Genomic DNA, 22,399 nt, shown 5'->3' on the forward strand with positions numbered 1-22,399 from the left:
CCGTGAGTTCGAGCCCCGCATCGGGCTCTGTGCTGACCGCTCAGAGCCTGGAGCCTGTTTCAGATTCTGTGTCTCCCTCTCTCTGACCCTCCCCCGTTCACGCTCTGTCTCTCTCTGTCTCAAAAATAAATAAACGTTAAAAAAAATAAAAATAAACATTAAAGAAAAAAAGGACATCATGCACCAAGTAAATAGTGGTTTTGATGACGGCTAGGCATGGGCGGACTTGGCAGTCCCCAGCCTACCAAAAGGCCTGTGAATGAAAGATGTTGAAAACTATGAATCTAGCATTTAATTAGCATTACAGATTGTTTTATTGTTCATAAATATCCACTAGCTTGCCTTGGGGAGGCTTATGCTGGCATGGCCACCTGGCTTGGTCTGGCCAATGAAACATGAGCAAAAGTGCAGAGAGCCGATGCATGGTATTCCATGTCCTGTTTGCCCTCTGCTGTGATAACTAGCAATGTCCCAAGAAGAGGTTGCAATGGCAATTGAGATCCCAAAGGGAGGACGTATGCAGGAGAGCGACAGCCAACCTTTGATGCACATGAAGCATGAGTGACAGATAAATCTTGGGGGTTGAAAATGATTAGATTTATTCTTGAGGCCACAGGACAGTGTGGCCTGTCTGTCTCATGCAAGATGTTTATGTAAACCCCTTCATCTCCGTGAGCGCTGTGGACTCCGAGTGGGAGTCTGTAAACTTGAGGCCTCTTCCCTGGCAGCCTTTGGTCCTCTTCTGAAGATACGCGGGCACTGCTGCAGTGCCGTGGAAAATGCCAACACCAAGTACCCACGTTGTATTTCAGGGAAGCGGCCATGCAGCCCAGGATGCGGGACCTCACAGATCATGCAGAGCCCTGTTCGCCCGCAAGAGATGGAAGGTGTAGCCCTGATCACTGCCTGGAGCCCAGATATAATTAGGACTAGGTTTAGATGCAGTGCGAATAAACCAAAAGAGGGTGCACCCACTCCGTTCCATCGAAAACCCTATTATGTTGAAGTAGAGGAGTAACACGTCCGTCTCATGAGTTATCTTGCCAAGTGCAGCTTTGAGAGACTTTACCAAAGCGTGAGCCATGAATCTGCTGGTCACGGGGATCCATCAACCCATTGCCTTTGGAGCGATGGCAAATGTAGGATATTGTAACTGCGTCCTGAGTACCGTGTCTCAACTGGGAAAGGACAGTCCGCTTCCTTCTGATGGGATCACACTTCCCTGCTTTGCTGGCAGGGTTGTGCCTCGCTGGCACTAGTCCAACTCACGTTGAAGGTGACACCGGGTCCTGAGCTTAACTTCGTTCTGTGGAGATAGCTAAAAAATGTCCTTTAGATCGGTTAGTTGCCTCAGTGTCTTTTTTAACAAAAAAAGTTCTGACAGATGGTTATGTAAGACAAGTATTTTAGACAAGCCATGGCAGAAGAAAACTGAATCATTACAAGAATTAATCATTACTGGCCAAAAAAGAGCCTGATGTTAACTCCATGAAAGCAGCTATTAAATCAAGGGCATTGGATTCTTCCAGCTAATTTTCTCATTCTCTGGCCTATCCCCAGTTGGCTTGAAATGCTAACACAATCACTGAGAAATTGATGGCAAATCCAAACATAGTACAAATCCACAGAACGTCAGGGTTTCTGACATTCTTTGAAACAGTCTTTTTAAGCACGTGTCAATCCTCAAACCTCAGTAAAAGTATCCTAAGAATTTTACTGTCTCTAAGAAGACACATGATGTCAAAGATGAGGCCTACTCAAACGAATGTTTTCTCTTGACCTTCCTGTATGTAATGTTGCAAGTTTCCCAAGGTGCGGCATTAATTAGCTTTTTCTTAATTAGTATCTTTCAGTCTTATAAGTCAAGAGCATGCGGGCTGAAGCATGGTACACTGGGGGCTAGGAATTCAGAATTCTACCTCTGACTTCACCACTGACTAACAGGATCTTGGGCAAGTCAGAGCATCTCTGGCCTCACTTTTTGTCTATAAAATGAGGGTAAAATAATTATGGCTCATTCATATTATCTGATTTGTTAGGACAAATGTCATGACCACATCAGCATAAAATTTGGATGAGACTGACACTAAGAAGGTACACTTAATCAGGATCAAGATCAGGACCAGATACACTTCATCAGGAAGGTGAAGGGAGAGGGTGATCACAGCAGGACCTCACTGCCGTGTCTGGAAGGGCTTCCCCAGCGTGCAGGGGGCAGGGGCAGAGACTGGGGGCAGGACCACCCTTCGTAACGGCTATTTGACATTGTAGTATATTTGGCTCTATTTAAGTTAACTTTTACTAAGTTATAATACATAACACATTATGTATTAACACAAAATGCTTATATATGCTCTATATTATGATCCCAAGAAAGGAAGAGAGAGAGAAACTTGATGTTTCAGTTACTCTCAATTGATTTTTTTTTTTTTTTGTCTTTTTAATTTTCCAAGTTAGAGGAACTCTGGATGGTGTTAAGGAAAGAGATTCAAATCAGATGGAGCTAATTCTGGTATTTTGATCAGTGAACCATTTCCATTCCCTACTCTGGCTCCACGATGGATACATGAGGCAGACCCAGTGAGCACCTCTCTTTAATTATGGGAACCTAAGAGGGATCATTCTGGTAGGGGTATGCCATCCCTTCACATCTAGACCTTTTCAAATTGACATGAAAGCCGATGCTGCTAATTGGCAGAGCACTAGGTATTTTCAGAGACAATGTATGTGTCACGTCCTGGGTACAATTATAAAATCGAGGGGAACTCCAAGCCTTATCACCAGGCACTAACATACAGGTAGATCAATATAGTTAGCATTATTTAAATTGTATTTCTTTCAGGAAAACAAATAACAACAATAACTGGAAATAATAACGTGCCCCCCCCCAAAAGCAGGGGGTTAGAATGATCAAAAACAGAATCTTTGCCGTTAGGAAAAGTTCAGCTCGTGTTTCCTATTTATAGGCAATCTTTGCAAGCATTCTTTAGTCTCTTTATGTAAAATCAACTTGGGCTTCATCAGATCTGCTGAAAGAACAAGATGAAAAACACCTGTAACCCCCAGCAAGTGATCCAGAGGGGACAGATTCTTTAATTGCGTCATTAATTTCCAAAGGCATATCCATCACACTTGAGCTCGCAGAATGGAAAATAAATATATTGGAGAAAACCCAATTTCAAGTGCTAATAAAAAGAGGACACAAAAGGTTTCATTCACCAGCAATCTCTATTTCCTCTGATTTACAGTTTTCAGAAAGCAACAGTGTCATTCAGCTGCAGGGTCACAGAGCCGCCTTCCGGTAGAATGCTGATCTGATGGCCTGCCCCGACGTACACGCAAAATGAGTGGCTGACAGCCAATTCTTCATTACCAGGGGGCACAGCGGACACAGGGTCGTGGAGAACGTGTTCACAGGGAGCCGGCCGGTCATTGCATAAGGGGCTGCTGCCCCCAGAGTTTGTTGCTGACTTTGATTCGGGCATCCTCTCAACGAATACCTTCTTGCCAAAGGAAGAGAGCATTATGCAGATAACACAAAATGGTTTAAAAAAAAAAAAAAAGCCCAAGGCTTTCCTCAAATCCCTTCTCTCTGTTTCCTGAGAGGCATTTTCTGGAATTCCCATCTGGAAAACTTAGGGCAACTCCAACATCAGTTACTGTGTCGGTCACAGAATGATGAGTAGTTCTCGATTCTCTTGGAATGGTTGAGTAGAAATGACAAGGGAGGGGCGGGTGGGGGGCACTTTATTGTATTAGCAATGTTTGATTTCGTAGGTGAGGAGGACATGAGTGTCCTTGTATTGTTCTTTATCCCTTTTTTTTTAACATATCCCAACTATCACATGGTATATATTTTTTAAGTTTATTTAATTTTAAACTTTATTTTTTATTTTTTATTAAACATTTATTCATTTTTGAAAGAGAGAGAGAGAGAGAGAGAGAGAGAGAGACAGAGCGCGAGCCAGAGAGGGGAAAAGAGAACAGGAGACACAGAGTCCGAAGCAGGCTCCAGGCCCCGAGCTGTCAGCACAGAGCTCGGTGAGGGGCTCGAACTCACAAACCATGAGATCAAGACCTGAGCCAAAGTCGGATTCTTAACCGACTGAGCCACCCAGGTGCACCTGCCTAGTATGTTATTTTTAAGAAAAGTGCACTCACACACGAGGACTTGGGGAACTAATTCGATCCTCTTATGTAATCTATGTCTGTGTACCCTTTGATTGTTCCAGCAAGAGTTATTTCGTGCAATTAAAATTTTCTCCACTCATCAAACATTTCTTGCTATTTTAAAAATTGTAAAGACATACACAGAAGCAAATAGCAAAGACAAAGCAGTGGTTCCTCTTGGGCCCCTGTTCTAGCTTCACTCCCCTCTCCGAAGATACCCGCTCTCTCTGGTTCAGTGTATATCCTTCCAGACCATACTCTATATCTATATATACATGTATTTACACATATATGAATATAACATAATGTAAATATAGTGTCAGTTTTCACCTATGCATCTTTCTTGGGCATTGATCATTTAAGGTCAGCAAGAAGAAAGAACTCTTGGCCTGGGTTACAAGGCCAAGGAGTGACTGAAAGGAAAACTTGAATAAGAGAAGGACAGCTATGATCTTAGTGGTTAAACCTGCCCTAGACTGTGTGCCCAGACACTTGTCCGGGACATTCAAAGTGAGGGAACAGAGGAGCAACGGTCCCAAGCTGGGGTCGTTAGAACCTTTTCAGTCAGTTGTGCCTGGAGAACCAGGATGTCCCTTGGCTCAAGGGCTGGTGGCTGAGAGGTGGACCCTGAATGACCTGGCACACATAGGTCAAAGCTGAGCAAAGAAGCCAGTTTTATGACCGAAGCTGCCTCCAGAGATGCTATGCTTGTGAATAGTTTATAATTGAGATGAAGTAGCTTCTCCTAAGAGTCAAGAATGGGGTGAGTCACTGCTGAGGGAAAGCGTGGGTCACAGAGGAAGAACAAGGCCATGGTCCTATAGTCCAGCCTAAAGAGGGGTCTCCTTTTATCTCATGGGTAGTACTGGGAGATATAAGTCAACTAAGTGATAAATCTAAGTCAAATAAATAAGTATATTATCTTGGGGCCTCTGCCATTTTGTTGCTACTTTGGGGGAAAACCTCTTTTCCCTTTTTTAAAAAAATTTTTTTAATGTTTGTTTTTGAGAGAGAGACAGAGTATGAGCAGGGGAGGGGCAGAGACAGAGACAGAGAGGGAGACACAGAATCCGAAGCAGGCTCCAGGCTCCGAGCTGTCAGCACAGTGCCCGACGCGGGGCTCGAACTCACAAACCGCGAGATCACGACCTGAGCCGAAGTCGGACGCGTAACCGACTGAGCCACCCAGCTGCCCCCAAACTCTTTTCCCTTTGACTCCACGGGCATGGGACTCTTCTGACGTAAAGTGAGACTTGCCCCCCGTGACAGGAGACCTGTAAACACATACCGTGTGCACATGGTGAGCACAGAGCCAGGTGCCCTATCTGTTGGGACTTCCAGGTTCTTTGTGCATGTGTGTGCTTCCTCACTCTTCCTCACACCTTTCTCTTCCTCCTTTCGGGATGTAAAACAGAATCCCTTGGCGTATTTTATTTTCTCGTACAACTTTTTTTTTTTTTTTTTTTTTTTTTTTTTTAGCTGGGTATAATAATCTGCATACCATAACATTCACCGCTTTTAAGGTGCACAACTCTGTGACCTTAGCAGAGACTTTTTCACTGGAGCCTGTTTTTCTTCCGGGTGCTTGCAGGTTGTTCTCTGTAGAGGCTCTTTTGAGAAGCAACGTTCTTCCTGTATTTGTTTCCCCCTGGCAAAAAACAGCCGCCTCTGTCCGAGCTAACACAGCCTCCTGCCTGTGGTTGATTGGCACTCAGGCTGGCTTCCCCTACGCTGAGAGCACACTTCACTCAGGTTCTTGGCGTCGGATGGAGGGAGACAGAGAATTCAAGCAGACTCTATTGATTTTTGCTATCTCCTTGGTCCCCCCTTCCTCCCTCTTTCCCTAGAGGGACAGTTAGGAAGTAGCTAACAATCCTTAAAGCCAAACTGAGCTCCTGAATTCATTGCATTCTTCAAATAGGGGGAAAGAAATAAAAAATGGAGCCTCAAAAATATCACGTAGAAGCAAATTATGTTCCTGTCTGATTGCGGGGCAGCCCAGCAAATCCATAGCTTCAGGGATGACATTTGCCGAGACAGGATACTCCTTGATGTTAAGAAAATAATGGGCTGGCTTGTACAAGTGAGTATCTTTCTCCTTGAAACTAATTAGACAGTTCAGGAAACCTTGTCAGGGAAGGAATAGGTGATATTTGTCTGGTTGCCCACGCAAATTAATAATCCAGTGGCCAGAAATAACCACGGGTGCTCATAATTGTGTGAGAATGCAATAGCAATTCCGAATTCACAAAACATTAAGAATTAAGGAGGAGTCACTAGCTTTCCAAAACAATTTGGCTTTTTTGTCCTGCTTGAAACTTTGTTGCATTGGATATGGCTGACAGCAACATAGGTCAGAGAACACAGAAATTTCCATGCTAAAAATTCTCAGCGTCATCCCGTGAATAGCCCAGACTGTAGAGTAAGGAAGCGTCTCACCAAACCAAGGGCCGTGGGTACTACATGATTACCCAATATCATGTGCCGGTGCAGAGTCGATTTTTACATTTTAAATTGACGTTGCCGGACGCTTCCCTCTATAAAAGCTCATGAAAATTATAGCCTCCGGAGTTCCTGTGAAGTTGAGAGGTTGAGAAAGATACTAAATTAGCTTTCCTGGTCTTTGCTGCTTGTCTACCCATGCAGCATTGAAAAACCACCAGACAGCAAACTTTTCCTCCCACAGCCTCATGAACTAGGCAGGGGTATGAATCGACATACCCGGGGGAGCTTATTAAAAATACAGAGGCCTGGGTCCCCTGCCTTGAGCTCATTCAGCAGATCTTGGGTGGGATAGAGGCCTCTGAAATTTTAACAAGCTCCCTCGATGATTCTGAAGCGCATCAATATTTGAGAACCTCTAATACGGTGAAAACGGTTAGAGCTTTGAAATCCAGCAGACATGAGTTCAGACTAAGATGCCATCATTCTGTGACCTTGAGCAGGCTAACACCGTCTGCGCGTTTACCTGGCTTGCGGGGCCGTAGGGAGGATTAAGTTAATGGCACGTGCTGAGTGTTGATCCCAATGCTGGCCACCCACCCAGCGCATGATTAATACATGTTACTCCTTGTATTTGTCAGCCCTGGAAGCCATAGCAAAATAGCACAGACTGGGGGGCTTAAACAAGAGGCATTCATTTTCTCCCAGTTCTTGGAAGTCCCAGATCAAGCTGTTGGTAGGCCCGGTTCTCCGGAGGCCACTCTCCTTGGCTCACAGATGGCGCCTTCTTGCTGTGTCCTCCCATGGCTTCTTGTCTGCACCAGCATCCTGGTGTCTCTTCCTCTTCATGTAAGGACGTCAGCTCTGTTGGGTTAGGGCCCCACCCTTACAACCTCCTTTAACCTTAACTACCTCTTTAAAGGCCCCATCTCTAAAAACAGTCACATTGGGGGTGAAGGCGTCACGTATGCATTTTGGGGGGACGCAGTCTGATTCATAACACTTCCCTTCACCCAATCCTTTTTCCCTACACTCCTTCCCTTTCCTGTCACCGTCAGCCATGGCTTGTGTTTGAACTATCTGTAACTCAAAGGAATAAGTTTACAATACTCATTTGATAAAAGCACTGGTTGAAGGTGAGAGTGAGGACAGGGTGTGGGTATTTTGCTGAAGGCAGCGGCTTCCTAGCCATCCAGTCCCCAGAACCCTGGTCCAAGAATGTAACAGAGACTCTACTCTTAGCAAAAGGATCCGGAAAAACTCTCACCACTCAACATCACATGAAGAAAATAAAAAAAAGTGACCTAGATGGAGAAGGTACAGAATACCCCTGTGTCCAGATTCTGAGTTCTGTTTCTGAAGGGTGCTTTCTTCTTCCCCACTATGACAGATCACAGCAGAGAAAAAGAAAAGTCCTTTCACATTTCCTAAGTGGAAAGCTCAACTGTGTGATCTATTATTTCCTGACAGAGTGGTTACTTAGCACCTATTTTTAGAGTCCATAATATTCCATTTCAGACATGTGAGGCTTCATTCTAAGCAGGCGGCTTCCCCCTCCCCTACTGCCCAGATGTCTCCTTCGTGGTCACCTACAAAGCTCCGTAGAGGCCAGCAGCCTCATAATAGAATCTGTGATGTGAATTTTATTCATTCTGATGTTACAGGGCGCACCTCGCTGCCTCAGAACCCATCCCTGATGTAACTGGCAACGCACTGAAATGAGTCAGTCTATGAATCAAGATGAAGTTAGAAATCTCCCGCTGCCACATTGTTCTCTTATGCATATTACAGCGAATTAAATGTTCTGGCCTAGACTATGAATTTTATCTCTTTTCCGATTATGTTCCTTGGCTGTATATTTTTTTCCATGAAACTGAAGCAGGCTTCTAAAAATACATGCATTTATTATATATCTTCCTCAGCTTGATTTAAAATGCACCACTACGATTACTCTGAATTGTAAATGACAAACTGAATGAAGAAGGCTGGGAATGGTTCTGTACTTATAAAATGCAATGGATATTTTTTTCTTTGGTAACTTAGGTGGAATTAAGCCTCCAGTTAGGGGCACTTCTGATGCGTTGTCGACAGGCCCTGGCCACTCCAGTGACCTGAATCAGTCAAAATGGCCCACGCTCTTTGCCCATCTCCCTCCTCTTTGCCCCATTTCTGGGAATGGGAGCTGTACGGTTTAATTCTAAAATGTCAGATCCCAAAGAGATCTTAGCATCTCTGAATTCAATCCCCTCTGTTTTCCTCGGCTTTTAATTAAAGCAAAGTCAAACATAATTTTCCGGCACTGTCCCACTGAGACAAAGGTGTAATTAATTTCCTGCTCCTAGGCTCAGCCATGTGATTTCCTCTGGCCAGTGGGATGTTAACAGATATGACACAACAACCTTGAAAAGTGCTTATGCAGTTGGACCCGCTGTCTTGTACTTCTGCTCTTGCCATGAGAATAATATGTCCGGACCAGCCTGCTGGGTCCAGGAGGAGGAAAAGACACGTGTGATCTGAATTGCCTCAGCTAATCTTCCTCAGCCAAGCCTAGAGCAGAGCTCCTCAACCGCTCCGCAGGGAATTGAGTGAGCCCAGCCAAGATCAGCAGAACCACCTAGCCAAGCCCAGCCTAGACCAGCCAAAACTCGGCCAACTCACAGATAGGTGAATTATAAAGATAAATGACCGTCATTTGGAAGTCATTGAGTTCGGGGATGATGCATGACACAGTATTTTGGAAGCAATAGCTGATAAGTTTGGCCACTTGTTTGGTGTTGTTTTCTATTATCTCTCCATTGTCAAAGTTCTTTTTAATCTTTGTAATTATAAGTAATCTGCAGAATGATACTTCTTAAGACCATGTGAACATCCAGTGACTTAACTGACTGAGCTCCGTGGCACCCTCTTTTGTCTTAAAGCATTTCTTTGTCTTTAGCAGTGTAAGGCATTCTCTCTTGCTGGATCGCATTGACTAGTATTTTGTTAAGGATTTTTGCACTGGGGCATCTGAGTGGCTCAGTCTGTTAAGCCGCCAGCTCTTGCTTTCTGCTCAGGTCATGATCTCAAGGCTCGCGGGTTTGAGCCCTGCATTGGGCTCTGTGCTGACAGTGCAGAGCCTGCTTGGAACTCTCTCTTTCCTTCTCTCTGTCCCTTCCCTGCTCACACACTCTCGCTCTCTCTCTCTTTCAAATAAATGAACTTAAAAAAAAGATTTTTGCATCCGTGTTCATGAGGGATATTGGTCTGCAGTTTCCTTGCAATATTCTTGTCATGTTTTGGTATCAGAATAGTGTCCTTACAATATGAATTGAGAAGTGATCCCTCCTCCTCCATCTTTATGAAGGAACTTGAGTAGAATTGGTATTATTTCTTCCTTAAATATTTGGTGGGCGTCATCAGGGAAGTTATCTGGGACCAAATGGTGGTTGTAGGAAGGATGTGAACTATAAATTTAATTTATTTAATAAACATAGGGCTAATCAATGAGCTATTTCTCCTTAAGTGAGTTTTGAGAGTTTATGTCTTTCAAGGAGTTTGTCCATTTCATGTACGTCATGAAATGAATTGGGATAGCATTGTTCCTAATTTTGTTATTATTATTTTAATATCTGCAGGATATATAGTGATATCACCTCTTTCATTCCTAATATCAATACTTTCTTTTTTTTTTTTCTTAGTATGTCTAGGAGGTTATCAACTTTACTGATATTTTCAGGGAATCTGTTTTTTATTTCACTGATTTTCCCTGGAATTTTTCTGTTTTCGATTACGTTAATTTCTTTTTTGTTATTTCCTTTCGTCTGCTTGGATTGGGTTTAATTTGATCTTTATTTCTTAATTTCTTAAGGTGGAAGCTTATACTGTCAATCTAAGGCTTCTCTAGGGATGCCTGGGTGGCTCAGTCAGTTAAGTGTCCAACTCTTTCTTTCAGCTCAGGTCATGATTGCATGGTTTGTGGGTTTGAGCCCCATGTTGGGCTCTGCGCTGACAGCACAGAGCCTGCTTGGGATTGTCTCTCTCCCTCTCTCTCTGCCCCTCCCCCACTCTCTCTCTCTCTCTCAAAATAAATCAACATTAAAAAGAAAACTTTTTAAAAATTTTTTAACATTTTTAACTTATTTTTGAGAGACAGAGAGACACAGAGCATGAGCAGGGGAGGGGCCGAGAGAGAGGGGAAGACACAAAATGTGAAGCAGGCTCCAGGCCCAGAACTGTCAGCACAGAGCCCAATGCAGGGCTCAAACCCACGAATGTTGAGATTACGACCTGAGCCAAAGTCGGATGCTTAACCGACTGAGCCACCCAGGCACCCTGTGATTATATTTTTAATGTTACATTGATGCAGTTTTGGTTTCCTCTTTAACCCCAGAAATATGTACAGTGTATACATTGGTGCATGTGTGTGTGTGTGTGTGTGTGTGTGTGTGTGTGTGCGTGCGTGTGTGCGCATGCGTGTGTGTGTATTATTTAAGAGAAGTAGAGCTTTTTTGTGGTACCGATTTCTAGTTTTATCTTGATTAGATTGTGTTATTTGTACCTGTTTTTTGTACACTTATTAAGGCCTTTCTTGTGTTTAAATTTTGAAAAAGATTCAAAATAAATGTTTTTTTTTAAAAATCAAGACCTTTTTAGAACAGTCTTAGGTTCACAGCAAAATTGAGGGGAAGGTACAGAGATTTCCCATATACCCTCTGTCTCCTCACATACATAGCACATGGGCATTTACAAAGATTTAATATCTGTTTTATGGTATAGAGTTGGCATTTTACAAATGGTATAGAGTAAGTCATTTTACAAATACGGTGTTCACGTCTTTTATATCCAAAATATTTTTTATCTGCCTAACCTTTAAAGGACTAAGTAAGAGGGTTATTAACATTTTCTCAAGATTATTGCTTTTGTGAAATTTTATACATGTAATAGTTTTGGGTTTCTGCATTTTTGTGTCAGTAATCGGGCACATAATTATTTATGCTGGCAATTTTCTTTGTCTTTTGTATTCTTCTTCAAGAAAAGGTCACTCGCTGTGTCCTTTTAATACTTCCCCTTAGAAGCCTCCATTTGATATTAATAACTCAGTTCCTACTCTGATTTTGCTTGTATTTGCACAACTTATTTATTCCTTGTTTTCCTTTTTACCTTTCCTGGTCACTTGGTCTAGTACTGTTCCTTTGGGGCAGCGTATGGTTGAATTTTGGTTTTTGCAGGTTGTGACTTCTTGTGTTTCCTGGGACTTTAGCACCCATGTCACTATCCCTGCTCTGCCTGAAGTCTTATCTGTTCTCTTCCACATCTTCTTCACTAGTGCTCCCAAGAATACTCTCTCTCTGCCCGCTTGAAACTACACTACTTTCACCTGCACGTGGCCCCACTGCCACCTGCTAATTCAAAATTGCGTCCCCAGAGCCGGCAACCGTGCCCAGAACCCCGGAGGCTCTTCGATAAATGTTTAGTGAGTGATGATAAGTATAGCATTAGTTAGGGTCAGGTTCATTGGTAATAAAACCCAAATATCAGTGCCTTAAAAATGAGTCTATCTCTCCCTTATGTAAAATTCTTAAGCCTTTAGGCGTTTAATGCAGAGCTGGTAAGAAGGCTTTGTTCCACTGAATTTCCCAGTTCCTTCTAAATCACTGTTCTGCCATTTCTAGAGTGTGTTCCTTATCCTCGTAGTCCAAGAGAGTCCACATTTCAGACCCCAAAATGGAAGAAAGAACAAAGAAGAACCAGCCGGAGGAGTGTCCCAGGAGTCTGTTCCGAAAGGTTCCTGGAATCTGCCATGCACACAAATCCTTCTACTTGCATGGCATTAGCCGGAATTTAGTCACACAGCCATTCTTCCTACAAGAGAAGCTGAGATGTGCTAATCTGGGTAGCTGTGTGTCCAGCTAAAATTGTGTTCTATGGAAGAACACTGAAGACCTGAGAAGGAATAGGCTACTTGCGGAAATCGCAAGAAGATGGGAGCTGGGCCGTAGCGTGAATGAGGTAGCGTGGTAGATGGGCTACGAGAAAAGGAGGGCCTAAAATGTGAAGTCTTAGACAGCCAAGACCATGGATACAATCCTATAGACTCTTTATTTGCGAGGGTCCTGAGAGGAAACAGACAGCACTCTTGAAAGGGTGACGTGAGTTCAATGAAGGGACTCTATAAGAGGTGGGCAGGGCCAGAGAAGACCAACGTGGGCTGGCGAAGCACCCCAGGGCCAGCAACTGCAGGAAGCTACCATCACTTCTAGCACTGCTGAGGCAAGTGGATAAACAGGTACTGGAACCCTGCAGCTGTAGTCGTAGGAAAGGGGTCTCAGACAAGAGCTGTGCTTTTGGTAGAGGGACATCGCCACCACAACATGAAGCCCGAAAGTGGAACTGGTGATATAATTTGCCAGGCCCGGTGCAACATGAAACAAAAGGGCCACTTGTTCAGACACTGCTGAGAACTCCAAGATGATGCCAGCAGGGCACTGAAGCAAGCCTGGTGCCCTTCCGAGCACAGGGCCCTGTGCATCTGTACAGGTCAAACATCTGTGAAGCTGGATTTGCCCGGCGGAGAAATAGCCAAGGACGAGTGCCCCCCAGACTTCTCTCTCTTCCAGCCCTCTGACCTTTTCCAGTGCCTCTCACTGTCCATACCCAAATGGAAGTCGAAGCAAAAGTGTTGGGGTGAGGCAGTCCGTGGCGGTCGGCCCTGGGGGAGAAAATGGATAGCGTGAATCTGGAAACAAGCAGAGAATATCCAGCTCAGCTCTGGAGGGCCATTAGAGATTTTTCAGCAGAGTGACGTGTCCAATTAGTTTTTAGGAACAACTTTTTGGCAGCAGTGTGGAGGATGGATTGGAGAGCCTGGAGGCAGAAAGACCAATTAGAAGGCTATTATGTAAGTTCCAGAGTTGCCTTCTCTTTTTTTTTTTAAATATCAAACTCCCAGGAAGGAACAGATTTTATATTTATAACGCCGGCCAAATAACACACACAAACACATGTATACATGTGTGTATATCTATATGAAACCCAGAGTCCACAAAACACAAAGCCTTAGTGAAACAATGCTTCACTTTACTAGAAGCAAAGTACTCTGATTTCATTAAAAAATGCTGGTTGCATATTACAATAATCCTTTCAAAGTGTATGAAAATCAAACCATCATATTGTACGCCTTTAACTTTTATATGATATATGTCAATTATTTTTCAATAAAGGTGGAAAAAATATTGCTTCCAAGCCACCATGTTGATTAAGAGCCACAGCTTTTAGCTTGAAAAACCTAGGTCTGAGAGTACAAAAGTAAAGTAATAGCCCGCAAAGGTGTTCGTATCCTAATCCCCAGACCCTGGGAATATGCGAGCTTACATAGCAAGAGGGATTTAGCAGAATTTATTTCATTGAGGACTTTGAGATGGGAGGCTATCCTGGATTATCCAGGTGGGTCCAGGGTAATTACAAGTTCCTTATAAAGGAACAAGGAAGGAGAAAGGGTTGTTGAAGGAAGCAGTGTCAGGGTGGTACAGCTGGCCATTGCTGGTTTTGAAGATCCTTGGCCATGAGCCAAGGAGTGTATTCCTCTAGAAGGTAGGAAAGATAAGGAGTAGGATTTTCCCCCCGAGGCTTCAAAGAATGACGCCTTGATTTTCCGCAGTGGCACCCATAGGTCTCTCACCGCTGTGTGGTGTCTTAAGCTGTAGAGTTTGTGGCGATTCATTACAGCGACGATGAGAAACTAGTACCCAGGGGCAGATGGTGAGAGTCGGAATGAGGCAGTGTCAGGGGGATGGATGGAGAGGAGAGGACTGGATATTCTAGTAGGACCTTTAAATGTGGAGTCCAGGTTCTCTCTTAGGGTGGAGGGCCACAGGACCAATCACAGTTTTTCTTCCTCTAGCGTTTTACATTTGCAGGAGGACTCAAATGAATGTCAAAGACTTAGCGGGGCAAAAAAATCTGTTTTAAAACTCTGTTTTCGTGGTGTGAGTGTAGGGATTCAGGACAGCTCAAGACATTGTGCTGTCAACCTGTGAGCTGATCTGAAAGGTGGAAAGAGCCACCTGGATGGTGTCTTTTTAACTGACTAGCTTCGCTCTCACAGATGACTCTTGGATGTATGTAGAACTCACAAAGCCAAGCAAATAATGTTGATTTTTCTAGAAATCGAAAGAAGAAAGTGCTCCAGTATGGAAGACACAGTGGGACTTGAAGGTGAATGATTTGTAAATGGGCAGATCACCACATGAGTTTGTGCAAGGTGCTTGTATCAATAGTTGGACGCAGGGCAGGAAAGTCAGCAACAGGATCTGGTAATGATCAGCTTATATAAACAATCAATTTGCATTTGTAAGTTACTTGTTGTGAACGCACAAACCGTCTGAAAAAAATCTAACAAAAACTAGAAAGCATACTTTAAAATAAGTCATTTACAGTAGCAGTAGAAAACATAAAATAAGGTGTCTAAAAATCTAACTATGAGCAATACTTTTACATAGAAAATGATAAAACATTATAGAAAGACATAACAAGCTCTAATACATGAAAAGCTACTCCATGTTTGTGGATGGCAGGACGGTCTTAAAGATGCCAGATCTCCCAAATTGTTCTAGAAGCACAGGGCAAGAAAAGTCATACTTCAGTCGACTATGCGCTCGTGTCCATGCACACGTGTGGGGAACTTAATATGATAACCCTAAGGTGCAGGCGTAAGAACAAAGAGTCAAGAATCTCTGGGGCTGTTGGCAGTTTCGCCCTCCCAGATGTCATTCCTTGTTACTAGGCTGTGTCCAATAGGACTGTGTGGTACAGGAGCAGGAAAAGACACACAGGCTAGTGGGACAGAACAGCAACAGATCGTGTACCCACGTAACCATGGTCAATGACAGAAGGACACCACAACTCAGAGGGAAGGGATGGACTCTTCAATAAACGGCCATGAGACAAATGATTATAGGAGAAAACATAAAAACTGGACTCGGATAGAGAAAGCAAAACTTAACACTTTTAAAAGGAAGATAGAGTAGAATCATCTTTTCACATCGAGGAAGGAAGTAAAGTCGAAGGCACACACATACACACAACAAAAAGGAAAACACAGATTCATTCGATTACGCTAAAATTTAAAACCTTTGAGTACAACCAAAGACACCATAAGCAACGTGAAAATGTAAACGAAGCCTGGGAGGAAAATGGTGTATACAGGTAACTAATAAAGAAGCAGAATCCAGGATATGTTAATAATTCTACACATCAGTAGGAGTCAGCCAACCCAGTAGGTAAGCAGGCAATGGATATTTATTGGCAATTCACAAAAGAGAAAACCTGAACCACCAGTGAATATGCAATGGCATGTTCCACTTCACTCGTCAGTGAGGAAGTGAAAACAAAAATGAGATTCCCACTCTCGCCAAAGTGGCAACAGTTTTAAAATGTGGCCCTATCAGGTGTTGGAGAGGATGTAGAGGAAAAAAGCACCTTCATACTTTCCCGGTAGGAGAATAAACTGGTACAAGTAATTTATTTATTTATTTATTTATTTATTTATTTATTTATTTATTACATTTATTTTTGAGAGATTGAGTGCAAGTGAGGGAGGGGCGGAGAGAAAGGGACAGAGAATCCAAAGCGTTTTGACACGGGGATTGAAATCACAAACCACGAGATCATGACCTGAGCCGAAGCCAGAGGCTCGACCGGCTGAGCCACCGGGGCACCGCCTGATACAAGCATTTTAGAGAACACTCTGATGGTATCTAGTGACCTTGAAGAAGAGGTGCAAAGTTGACGACCCGAAACCCCATTCCTAGCAATGTTTCCTGGAGAAACTAAGGCATGGACACAGGACCCAAGCATCATTCAAGCATCATTTATACTGGAAACAAAATATCCATCATTAGGAGACCAGGCAAATAAATAGTGACTTAGTCACCCAAGGAGGTACTGTATGATAGCTAAGAAGGAATTAACCGGAGCCTTGTATATCTCCGCAGATAAATCCCGACAACATAATGTTGAAGCAGAAAATCAAGTTGTAGTAAAATAAGTGTAGGAACATAGCATGAAAAACACTATTTTTTGTGTGTACAAACATACGTATGAAAATTATAAAACAAATATCAAAATGGTAAGCACCAAACTCAGAATAGTAGTTTGTTTAAGAAAGGTGGAGGGGCACCTGGGGGCTCAGTTGGTTAAGCATCCAAGTCTTGGTTTCAGCTCAGGTCATAATCTCACAATTTGTGGGATTGAGCCCTGCATCAGGCTCTGCGCTGACAGCACAGAGCCTGCTTGGGATTCTCTTTCTCTGTCTCCTCTCTTTGCCCCTCTCTCTCTCTCAAAAAAAAAAAAAAAAAAAAAAAAGGAGGGAGGTGAATGGAATGGAGGAGGGTGGGAATACACAGAAGGCTGTATCTGTAATGTCTTGTTTCTATCTTACACTCATTATCCTATTTTATGCTTTTTATTTACACGACTTTAACATTTATTTATTTTTGAGACAGAGAGAGACAGAGCATGAACAGGGGAGGAGCAGAGAGAGAGGGAGACACAGAATCTGAAACAGGCTCCAGGCTCTGAGCTGTCAGCACAGAGCCCGACGAGGGGCTCGAACTCACGGACCGTGAGATCATGACCTGAGCCGAAGTCGGACGCTTAACCGACCGAGCCACCCAGGCGCCCCTATTTACACGGCTTTATATGCTTGAATAATTATATTTAAAAACTCAAGCCCTTCACCATGGCAACAAAGTCACCCACGATCTTGCCCCCTCTGAGGTTGTCTTTGCGGATCCTTCCAGTCTCCCCGTCCATCACTCCTGTGTACTACTGGGCTCCAGAGATACCAAAGATTCCTGTTGTTTCCTGAATACATTCCTTTTCACAGCTGCATGCTTTTGTTTATGCTCTCCACCCCCCCCCCCAAGGCCTTCCATTCTAGACCCCACGTGGAAAACTCCATCCTTCCAGATTCATTTTCTATTCATCTATCTCTGGTATTCTCCAAGGAAATGCTTCTCAAGCTTCAACGTGCATAGGAGTCAGCCTTAGATCTTGTTAAAATGCAAGTTCTGATTCTGCGGGTTTGGGTGGGGGCCCCCATTCTGCCTTGCTAATAAGCTCTCAGGTAATGCCAATGGTGGCACAGGTCGGAATCACACTATAGTAGCCAGACCCTTCTTCTTGGGTCGTTAGAAGCTCCCGGCTCCAGATTTCCACAGCCTCCTCTACATCCCTTATTATAATATCCATTGCATTGTTCTCGGTCTGTTTTTTATATCCAACCTTTTTCATGACACTCTGAAAAGTAGTTATCTCATAAGGGTAGTAATCCTGCCCAGGGCCTCACTGCGTGGCCAGCACCTAGCATTCCCTCGCTGAAATATTTGAAACGTTCCAGTGTTAAAAATACAATTGTCTGTTGCACCTCTGGTGAAACCTCATTAAATCTGTTCAAACGTTTCTGTGTTTTATATCCCAGGCCAGTAGCAACAGGTAGGCAGAGCGGTAAATGCATAGTGTGTGCAGATCCGGTCTGAATAGGTTCCTAATTACGGTGCTCAACTGGAGAGGGGAACTGGAAACCCTTAAAAAGGTTCAGAACCCTTAGGGCAGAGAGAGCTTTGGAGATCCAGGGGATTTTCGTTACTTAGTCACAGGGCATGGATTTTGTTCTAAGCATTATGATGGTTAATGGGAGGTTTGTAGACCTGTTGTGAGAACATAGGCCCTCTGAGAAAGATTGAAAGGGCAAACGCAGGGCTGGCTGATGACTAACAGCCTGGCCAGGGTTCCTGCCCGCTGGGAATCTTCTCCGTGGCCCTGTTGCACCCTGTGCATGTACCTGCGGAGGCTGGCGGGTGCAGGGAGGGCGCAGCCCAGCACGTGCCCCCACCTGCCCACCCGTCCCAACTCTGGCCCTCCCGCTTAGCGGCTGTGACTCCCTGAGCAACTTCCTTCGCCTTTCCGGACCTAGGAGCGCCAGCTTTCAACCGAATACCGCGTGGACATATACTGAAGATATAGTCCTTGTTTATCTGAAATTCAGTTTGTAATTGGGCACGCAATATTTGAATCGGCAAAATGATCTGGGACTCGCCTTCTTTGTTTCTAAAATGAGGTGCTAATGGTACCAATCTCATCCGGTTGTGAGGCCGAAATAATTTAATATGCGGAGAGGACTTAGAATGGGACCCGGCTCAGAGCGTGTTACCCATAGGATCAAATCCACATTCCTCAGTCGTGGGTGGGGGGGACTTTCAAGACTTGCACCTCCCCCCTTGTCTTCCCAGTCTCCATTACCACTGCCCCTCCCCTCTGTGATTCCATGCCGGGCCTACACCAAACCATGTCCTGCCTCTGCTCCCCTTCTTGGCAGCTGCCTCTACCCAGAATCCCTTTCTCGTGAGCGCCCTGAAGAGAAGCCACTAGTCCAGGGTAGCTGTACTTAAGACTGCCCCTCTGTGGACTTCTCTGCCTCACCGCTGTGAGCCTCACCTGGTGAGCCCCTTCACAGCGCTTTATACAGACCTTTATCTGTCCCTGTCTCACTGTAGTAAATTTGTTTCACTCTTTGTGTTATATTTTCTTTAACAGTATAATGTGTGTGTGCGAATTAATGTTAATCCACGATCTGGTGCTTTTAGTTACTATCTGAAGTCTCTTAATCAGGAACTCCTATACCAAGGGTGATAGGTGAACATTTAAAAAGCTGCCCAACTTCAAATATTCTTATTTAAGTCTGCACCAGAGGACTTGCTCTTTGAGTAAGGGGTGTGGAAATAATTTCTCACTTATAGAATGGGTGGTATTCAAAATGTACAGTAGAGTAGAAGGACTTCACCTTGTCCTGTCGTGGGCAGAACAGAGGAAAGCCAAGATCTAAACCGCACACAGCCCTGGGTGTTGCACTTACTGGAGGCTTCTCCCATCTGATTTGATTGATTTCATCTATTGTCAGGATACAGATGCATTTGCCTCTAGTGAAACTTTCAGTGCAAGGTGTTGGAGAGTCTGAAAGAACAGAGAGCAAAGACTTCACCAGAATTACAGAACAGATTGAGAGCTGGTTTTTGTTTTTTTTTTTCACTTGCTTGCTAATAAAAGTTGGTTCGCCGTGTGGAAAGTGGGCTAAGATGTGCCCTCATCGTGCTATACCACCTGGTAGGGAGGGGGTGGGACGAGGGACATCTGTATCCTTTCTTGTACCCTACGCGTTGGAGGCCACTGCCATCCACCAAAAGGGACTCGATGATCACGAAACCAGATTGGTTTAGTTCAGTTTGCAACGCTGTGTCTCTCCAACCAAAGGTGAGCTCCAGAGTCAGGACCTGTGTTTCACTCCAGCCCCTCCCCCTGCAGCTGGCCCAGCAGGAGGTGCTCAGCATGGAAGGGGTGACAGGACCCTTGAAAGACCCTTACTGCAGAGCCAGCTTGAAAGCGTTGAGACAGAATCAGACATCCAATTAGCCAATATGATCAGGGTGAAAACACAGAAAAAAACGAAGGATACACGAGAAAGGAACCCTTTGATACACCTTCCTTGAAATTCTCTAAGAAACCGCTTTCCCTCTGGAGAATTCATGATACATAGCATCACCTTCACATTAAAGGTGTTGAAGAGTGTTCTAAAAAAGTAAATCCTCCTCAGGCACTTTACCTCTGGGTATTCTTCCTCAAACCTGAGGCCTTAGTCCAATCAAGAGAAAACATCACTCTAACCCAAATTAAGCAACATTTTACAAAATGTCTGGCCAGCACTCTTCAAAACTGTCAAGTTCATGATAAACAAGGGAAGACTGAGAAACTGTCAAGATCAAAGGAGCCTGTAAAGAGAAATCCTAAGTACAGTGTAGGATCCCGGATGACATCTCAGAACAGAAAAAAGACATTAGTGGGAAAATGGATAAAATCCAGATATGTCTGGAGTTTAACTGATGGCACTGTACCAGTGTTAATTTCTTAGTTTTGACAAATGTACATAGGTAATGACAGATGTTAATATTAGTGGAAACTGCATGAAGGATATCTGGAAACTGTATTCATCACTTTTTGGTGCAACTATCATTATTCTAAGATAAAAAGGTCATTTAAAAAAGAAGTTTTAAAATAAGGTAGATATTTGAATGACAATTGTAGAAAAAAGAGGAATCTAGCTTTTGACACTAATGAAGTCGAACATTTAAAGGCAAGTCATAGGGGCGCCTGGGTGGCACAGTCGGTTAAGCGTCCGACTTCAGCCAGGTCACGATCTCGCGGTCCGGGAGTTCGAGCCCCGCGTCGGGCTCTGGGCTGATGGCCCAGAGCCTGGAGCCTGTTTCCGATTCTGTGTCTCCCTCTCTCTCTGCCCCTCCCCCGTTCATGCTCTGTCTCTCTCTGTCCCAAAAATAAATAAACGTTGAAAAAAAAAATATTTTTTTTTAAAAATAGAGGCAAGTCATGGATTCCAGGAAGAGCCACCTGCTAGGCTGGGCCTGATCCTGGCCACTCGCCACCGAGGTCCTATCAGCTTTTCAGTTAGAATCTTGTTTCCACTTGGTTAATCTGCATGGCTTTGTTAAGGTTAGATGGCTGGCTATCGTGTACGATCGACTTTGGGAGAAGTGGAATAAACCTCTTCAGGGCTGCATCTGCAAAGCTAAAGGCATAGAGAATCACAAACATCACAGTGTCACATTCCTTTCTTCTCATGAGTATTAAGCATCGAGACCTACTCCCTCAAGTGCCTCCTGCAGGACTTGGCACACTATTGGTATATCGGAAATATTTGCTGGCTTTATGTTACCATGGCCCAGTTCAGAGTTGCCCACTTACTCTGATGGGGGGGAGAAACAACAACAACAAAAAAACCAACTCCAAAGTGGATATGAAACTGAGCTCTTTCTGCTGATGTTGGCTTTGGGGCCTTTATTTTAAGTGCAAGAGGAGGGAAACTTGTACTTTTTTTTTTTTAATGTTTATTTCTGAGAGAGAGAGAGAGACAGAGACAGAGGGCAAGCAGGGGAGGGGCAGAGAGGGAGAGGGAGACACAGAATCTGAACAGGCTCCAGGCGCTGAGCTGTCAGCACAGAGCCCGATGGGGGGCTGGAACTCCTCAACCACGAGATCATAACCTGAGCCGGTCGGCTATTTGACCAACTAAGGCACCTAGGCGCCCCCATACTGTACATTTTTTTAAATGATTGTTCCATTAATCAGTTTTATGATTTTAAAAATGGTAAATAATATTAGTCAATACTAGTCAATGTAGCACTTACTATGGGCCAGGTGGTATTCTAGGGCTTTACATATACTAACTCGTTAAATTCTCACAACAATCCCGTAAGCTGGTTACTGTATTCATTCTTGTTTTACAGATGAAGAAAGTGAGGCACAAATTAGTCACGTATCTTTCTCAGGATTATATACATTTTTGCTGTTTGATAAAAACACTTTATGTGGATGAACTAGGATTTGAACTAGATTGTGTCGCTTCAGAACCCACACCTCTAATCATGACACTACAGCTGTGCCCCATGAATTCATTTGCAAAGTGTGAGACTGTGGAAGCCAGCTCCAAAATGGTACTCACCTCCTGGAATTCATCCCTTTGTGTAGTCCCCTTCCACGAATCAGGATTAGTCTGCGTGTCCGATAGAACATCGTGGAAGTGACCGTGTGTGACATCTGAGGCTAGGTCACAAAAGGCATTGCAGTGATTCTCCTGGGTCTCGAGGGTAGCACTGACTCTGGGGGAGGTCAGCGCTATGCTGTGTAGACACTCAAGGATAATTGTGAAGAAGGAACCCACCTGGCAGCCATGTAAATGAGG

At 44.0% G+C, this 22,399-nt stretch overlaps 1 long non-coding RNA gene across 7 annotated transcripts; it reads right to left on the minus strand.

Annotated features, from left to right (window-relative positions):
- Positions 1 to 180: 180 nt before the first annotated feature.
- On the minus strand, positions 181 to 22,292 carry LOC109496645. 7 transcript variants are annotated; one of them, XR_006591289.1, is made up of 6 exons: positions 22,160 to 22,219; positions 21,049 to 21,226; positions 19,505 to 19,602; positions 5,672 to 6,744; positions 5,459 to 5,565; positions 1,362 to 3,500 (listed from the first exon to the last, which is right to left on the minus strand). It is a non-coding gene; the product is annotated as an uncharacterized LOC109496645 (long non-coding RNA). The 7 variants fall into 7 exon arrangements; XR_006591310.1 differs by having other exon boundaries at positions 1,362 to 3,503; XR_006591296.1 differs by lacking the exon at positions 1,362 to 3,500 and adding an exon at positions 181 to 1,318 and having other exon boundaries at positions 5,459 to 6,744.
- Positions 22,293 to 22,399: the final 107 nt, after the last annotated feature.

Source organism: Felis catus, chromosome A1 (genome assembly GCF_018350175.1).
Source record: "Felis catus isolate Fca126 chromosome A1, F.catus_Fca126_mat1.0, whole genome shotgun sequence".
Lineage (NCBI taxonomy): Eukaryota > Metazoa > Chordata > Mammalia > Carnivora > Felidae > Felis > Felis catus.